The sequence below is a fragment of the Palaemon carinicauda genome, chromosome 24 (assembly GCF_036898095.1).
Source record: "Palaemon carinicauda isolate YSFRI2023 chromosome 24, ASM3689809v2, whole genome shotgun sequence".
In the NCBI taxonomy this organism is placed as follows: domain Eukaryota; kingdom Metazoa; phylum Arthropoda; class Malacostraca; order Decapoda; family Palaemonidae; genus Palaemon; species Palaemon carinicauda.
In genome coordinates, this window is record NC_090748.1 from 6,470,416 (window position 1) to 6,478,075 (window position 7,660).

Consider the following 7,660-nt stretch of genomic DNA (forward strand, 5'->3'; position numbering starts at 1 on the left):
TACTTCTCTTATTTTCCTTGTTTCATTTCCTCACTGGGCTATTTTCCCTGTTGGAACCCCTGGCCTTATAGCATCCTGCTTTTCCAACTAGGGTTGTAGCTTAGCGGGTAATAATAATGATAATAATGGATCCTAAATCTCCCTCCTCGGTATGATAACATCATTAAGTTTTGAATTTGTAACGAATGAGATAAGTTAAACAATTGATTAAATGAAAATTTAATCGTGATTCAGGATTATCTGTTACAAGAATAATACTTGTTATTTTAAGAAGACAGCCGTGCATAGAAAGAATCTTATTATTACAATTTGTCTTCAATCATGTAGTTATTATTATTATTATTATTATTATTATTATTATTATTATTAACATTATTATTATTATTATTATTATTATTATTATTATTATTATTATTATCATTATTACTTGCTAAGCTACAACCCTAGTTGGAAAATGCTAGAAACCTGAGGGCTCCAATAGGCAAAATAGCCAAGTGAGGAAAGAAATAAAGAAAGTCCAGCAGAAGTAATTAACAATTAAAATAAAATATTCTAAGAAGAGTAACGACATTTAAATAAATATTTCATATATAAACTACCAAAACTTAAAAAAAAAAATACAAGAGGAAGAGAAGAAATAATAGAGAACAGTGTGCCCGAGTGTACCCTTAAGCAAGAGAACTCTACCCCGAGACAGTGGAAGACCATGGTACAGAAGCTATGGGACTACCCAAGACTAGAGAACATTGGTTTGATTTTGGAGTAGTTAACCCCTTGAGAGAAGAAGAATTGTTTAGGAGTATTAACTCTAATAGCATAACGGTGCATCGGGACTTTCACTTGATTTGGGTCTTTAAAATAATAATAATAATAATAATAATAATAATAATAATAACGACAACAACAACAACCTTAATAATATTAATAATAATAGTAATAACAATAAAAATAATAATAATAATAATAACAACAACAACAACAAAAACACAAATAATAATAATAATAATAATAATAATAATAATAACACAAATAATGATAATAATAATAATAATAATAATTATAATGATAACGGCAACAACAACAACAATAATAATAAAAATAACAACAACAACAACAACAACAACAACAACAACACTAACAATAATATTAATAATAATAATATTTCTAAATAAAAATTCATTGTTCGAAATCACAGGCTCTCAAAAATTCACATCACTCCCGTTCGCCTCTAACAGAGACTGAAAAATTGGTGGTTTTCAAATATCTAATAACACTTTGCATGGTTGGCTGATGCTTTCACGGTTCGTGTGCCTCCTTCTTGGCAACATGCACGCTTCTCTGAACTTTGGTAGGGACTCGGTAGTCGGCATATCGGCACAGAATCAAAATCACTCTCTCTCTCTCTCTCTCTCTCTCTCTCTCTCTCTTCTCTCTCTCTCTCTCTCTCCTCTCTCTCTCTCTCTCTCTCTCTCTCTCAGGATACCAGAAAACAACAAAATCTCTCTCTCTCTCTCCTCTCTCTCCTCTCTCTCTCTCTCTCTCTCTCTCAGGATGCCAGAAAACCTCAAAATCAATCTCTCTCTCTCTCTCTCTCTCTCTCTCTCTCTCTCTCTCTCTCTCTCTCTCAGGATACCAGAAAACAACAAAATCTCTCTCTCTCTCTCTCTCTCTCTCTCTCTCTCTCTCTCTCTCTCAGGATACCAGAAAACCTCAAAATCTCTCTCTCTCTCAGGATGCCAGAAAACCTCAAAATCAATCTCTCTCTCTCTCTCTCTCTCTCTCTCTCTCTCTCTCTCTCTCTCTCTCTCTCTCTCAGGATACCAGAAAACAACAAAATCTCTCTCTCTCTCTCTCTCTCTCTCTCTCTCTCTCTCTCTCTCTCAGGATGCCAGAAAACCTCAAAATCAATCTCTCTCTCTCTCTCTCTCTCTCTCTCTCTCTCTCTCTCTCTCTCTCTCCTCTCTCTCTCTCTCTCAGGATGCCAGAAAACCTCAAAATCAATCTCAGGATGCCAGAAAACTTCAAATTCTCTCTCTCTCTCTTTCTCTCTCTCTCTCTCTCTCTCTCTCTCTCTCTCTCTCTCTCTCTCTCTCTCTGTAGCATATAAATCACCTTAAACTCACAAAAAATTTGACATAAACCAAACATAAAAATGAACCAAATGATACCATAGGTGAATTAATAAACAATTTCATCTACATCACTGTATATATCTATTAACGAAGACCATTCGTTAGATTTTAAAGAATGACCAAATAATTAAATAATCGTCATTTGTTTTGCAGAGACGAGGATCCAACTGGCGAATTATCCGAGCGGAGCAGAAAAGGGCTGGCGGTTATGGAAGGCCTAACTGGGGTCGTGTGTGAGGAGGCCTACAAACTGTGCCCTGGAAGGTATGGTTAAGCCTTTCGTGTTTCTTATCAATCGGGAGATGATTAGTAATACAATTAAACAATCACGTGATAATTGACTATAAACTTGAACAATCGCGAGATGATCAGTAATAAAATTGAACAATCACGTGATAATTAATGATAAACTTGAACAATCACGTGATAATTGATGATAAATTTGACCAATCGTGAGATGATTAGTAATACCATGCAACAATCACGTGATAATTGACTATTAACTTGAACAATCGTGAAATGATAGTAATACAATTAAACAATCACGTGATAGTTGATTATAAACTTGAACAATCGAGAGATTATTAGTAATACAATGCAACAATCACGTGATAATTGATTATAAACTTGAACAATCGCGGACGTGATTAGTAATACAATTAAACAATCACGTGATAATTGATTATAAACTTGAACAATCGCGACGTGATTAGTAATACAATTAAACAATCACGTGATAATTGATTATAAACTTGAACAATCGCCAGATGATTAGTAATACAATTAAACAATCACGTGATAATTGATTATAAACTTGAACAATCGCCAGATGATTAGTAATACAATTAAACAATCACGTGATAATTGATTATAAACTTGAACAATCGCGACGTGATTAGTAATACAATTAAACAATCACGTGATAATTGATTATAAACTTGAACAATCGCGACGTGATTAGTAATACAATTAAACAATCACGTGATAATTGATGATAAACTTGAACAATCGCCAGATGATTAGTAATACAATTAAACAATCACGTGATAATTGATTATAAACTTGAACAATCGCCAGATGATTAGTAATACAATTAAACAATCACGAGATAATTGATGAAAAACTTGAACAATCGACGAGATAATTGATGAAAAACTTGAAAAATCGAGAGGTAAATCATAATAAACTTCAACAACCCCAGATATAATTGATGATAAACTTAGACAATCCGCGAGACGATTAATAACACACTTAAAAAAAAAAAAAAAGAGATAACTGATAATAGACTTGAACAATTCCCGAGATAATTGATAATAAACTTGAACAATCCCGAGATGATTAGCAATACCATTAAACAATCACGTGACAATTGAAATAAACTTGAACAATCGCGAGACATTTGATAAACTTGAACAACTTGAACGATTGTGAGGTAACTGAGAAACTTGAACAACCGCGAGATAATTGATAATAAACTAGAACAATCGGCGAAATGATTGATAATAAACATGAACAACTCCCGAGATAATTGATAATAAACTTGAACAATCCCAAAGTAAATTTGATAATAAACTTGAACAATTGCCGAGGTAAATTTGATAATAAACTTAAAGAAGTGCCGAGGTAAATTTTGATAATAAACTTGAACAATTCCCGGGGTAACTGATATTAAACTTGAACAATCCCCGAGGTAAATTGATAATAAACTTGAGCAATTCCCGGGGTAACTGATATTAAACTTGAACAATCCCCGAGGTAAATTGATAATAAATTTGAAAAAAATCCCATAGGTTAATTTGATAATAAACTAATTTAGAACAAACCTGGGGTAACTGATATTAAACTTGAAAAATACCCGAGGTAAATTTGATAATAAACTTGAACAATCCTCGGGGTAACTAATATTAAACTTGAACAATCCCGAGATAATTGATAAAAAACTTGAACAATCACCGATTTAAATTTGATAAAAAACTTGAACAATCCCCGGGTAACTGATAATAACCTTGAACAATTCCCGAGATAAATTGATAATAAACTTGAACAATCCCCAAGGTAAATTGATAATAAACTTGAACAATCCCCAAGGTAAATTGATGATAAATTTGAACAATCCCCGAGGTAAATTGATAAAAAACTTGATCAATCCCCAAGGTAAATTGATGATAAATTTGAACAATCCCGAGGTAAATTGATAGTAAACTTGAACAATCCCCAAGGTAAATTGATAATAAACTTGAACAATCACCAAGGTAAATTGATGATAAATTTGAACAATCCCCGAGGTAAATTGATAGTAAACTTGAACAATCCCCAAGGTAAATTGATAATAAACTTGAACAATCCCCAAGGTAAATTGATGATAAATTTGAACAATCCCCGAGGTAAATTGATAGTAAACTTGAACAATCCCCAAGGTAAATTGATAATAAACTTGAACAATCCCCAAGGTAAATTGATGATAAATTTGAACAATCCCCGAGGTAAATTGATAGTAAACTTGAACAATCCCCAAGGTAAATTGATGATAAATTTGAACAATCCCCGAGGTAAATTGATAAAAAACTTGATCAATCCCCAAGGTAAATTGATGATAAATTTGAACAATCCCCGAGGTAAATTGATAGTAAACTTGAACAATCCCCCAGGTAAATTGATAATAAACTTGAACAATCACCAAGGTAAATTGATGATAAATTTGAACAATCCCCGAGGTAAATTGATAGTAAACTTGAACAATCCCCAAGGTAAATTGATAATAAACTTGAACAATCCCCAAGGTAAATTGATGATAAATTTGAACAATCCCCGAGGTAAATTGATAGTAAACTTGAACAATCCCCAAGGTAAATTGATGATAAATTTGAACAATCCCCGAGGTAAATTGATAGTAAACTTGAACAATCCCCAAGGTAAATTGATAATAAACTTGAACAATCCCCAAAGTAAATTGATGATAACTTGAACAATCCCGAGGTAAATTGATAGTAAACTTGAACAATCCCAAGGTAAATTGATGATAAATTTGAACAATCCCCAAGGTAAATTGATGATAAATTTGAACAATCCCCGAGGTAAATTGATAGTAAACTTGAACAATCCCCAAGGTAAATTGATAATAAACTTGAACAATCCCCAAGGTAAATTGATGATAAAATTTGAACAATCCCCGAGGTAAATTGATAGTAAACTTGAACAATCCCCAAGGTAAATTGATGATAAATTTGAACAATCCCCGAGGTAAATTGATAGTAAACTTGAACAATCCCCAAGGTAAATTGATGATAAATTTGAATAATCCCCGAGGTAAATTGATAGTAAACTTGAACAATCCCCGAGGTAAATTGATAATAAACTTGAACAATCCCCGAGGTAAATTGATGATAAATTTAAACAATCCCCGAGGTAAATTGATAGTAAACTTGAACAATCCCCGAGGTAAATTGATGATAAATTTGAACAATCCCCGAGGTAAATTGATGATAAACTTGAACAATCCCCGAGGTAAATTGATGATAAATTTGAACAATCCCGAGGTAAATTGATGATAAATTTGAACAATCCCCGAGGTAAATTGATAGTAAATTTGAACAATCCCCGAGGTAAATTGATGATAAATTTGAACAATCCCCGAGGTAAATTGATAGTAAACTTGAAACAATCCCCAAGGTAAATTGATGATAAATTTGAACAATCCCCGAGGTAAATTGATGGTAAACTTGAACAATCCCCAAGGTAAATTGATGATAAATTTGAACAATCCCCGAGGTAAATTGATGGTAAACTTGAACAATCCCCAAGGTAAATTGATGATAAATTTGAACAATCCCCGAGGTAAATTGATGGTAAACTTGAACAATCCCCAAGGTAAATTGATGATAAATTTGAACAATCCCCGAGGTAAATTGATAGTAAACTTGAACAATCCCCAAGGTAAATTGATGATAAATTTGAACAATCCCCGAGGTAAATTGATAGTAAACTTGAACAATCCCCGAGGTAAATTGATGATAAATTTGAACAATCCCCGAGGTAAATTGATAGTAAACTTGAACAATCCCCGAGGTAAATTGATGATAAATTTGAACAATCCCCGAGGTAAATTGATAGTAAACTTGAACAATCCCCGAGGTAAATTGAGGATAAATTTGAACAATCCCCGAGGTAAATTGATGATAAACTTGAACAATCCCCGAGGTAAATTGATGATAAATTTGAACAATCCCCGAGGTAAATTGATGATAAACTTGAACAATCCCCGAGGTAAATTGATAGTAAATTTGAACAATCCCCAAGGTAAATTGATGATAAACTTGAACAATCCCCGAGGTAAATTGATAGTAAATTTGAACAATCCCCAAGGTAAATTGATGATAAATTTGAACAATCCCCGAGGTAAATTGATAGTAAATTTGAACAATCCCCAAGGTAAATTGATGATAAATTTGAACAATCCCCGAGGGTAAATTGATAGTAAATTTGAACAATCCCCAAGGTAAATTGATGATAAATTTGAACAATCCCCGAGGTAAATTGATAGTAAACTTGAACAATCCCCAAGGTAAATTGATGATAAATTTGAACAATCCCCGAGGTAAATTGATAGTAAACTTGAACAATCCCCAAGGTAAATTGATGATAAATTTGAACAATCCCCGAGGTAAATTGATAGTAAACTTGAACAATCCCCAAGGTAAATTGATGATAAATTTGACAATCCCCGAGGTAAATTGATAGTAAACTTGAACAATCCCCGAGGTAAATTGATAATAAATTTGAACAATCCCCAAGGTAAATTGATGATAAATTTGAACAATCCCCGAGGTAAATTGATAGTAAACTTGAACAATCCCCAAGGTAAATTGATGATAAATTTGAACAATCCCCGAGGTAAATTGATAGTAAACTTGAACAATCCCCAAGGTAAATTGATGATAAATTTGAACAATCCCCGAGGTAAATTGATAGTAAACTTGAACAATCCCCAAGGTAAATTTGATTATAAACTTGAACGTACCCCCCGGGGTAATTGATAATAAACTTGAACAATCCCCGAGGTAGTTGATAGTAATCTTCAAACAATCGCCGAGATACTAAAATAATTTGGCCAAATGTGTAAAGATTATAAATAGATTCTTTTTCTAGTTTGAGAAAATTGAAATACAGTGAGGCTTTTCCACGTCGGTTAATTTATTCAAATTTATCCTTCAAAATTGATAGTGTTATTAAGCTCACGTTTTATGATTTTAAAACGACTATATCTTCTAATTTTATTGAGTTATTATATGTCAAAACCTTACTATAGTTAGTGAAAATAAATATGAAATTCTAAAGAAGAATTTTATTTTGCATCTTCAGATAATAAATATCAATGCTTCTTTTCTAATAACTATGCAGATGTTGCTAATACTCTTTATTAACGAAGTTGATTAATGTCTTGTACTTAACCAAGTAACAGCTATTTGTCTTAGAGAAAAAACAATTTCGGGATATTGAATTTAGGTGAATCATTAAGCAAATTATGGCGT

The 7,660-nt window shown here is 32.7% G+C and overlaps 1 pseudogene; it reads left to right on the forward strand.

The window, feature by feature from the left end:
* Positions 1–7,660, forward strand: part of LOC137618000 (uncharacterized) — an 18,375-nt pseudogene that overhangs the window by 8,712 nt on the left and 2,003 nt on the right.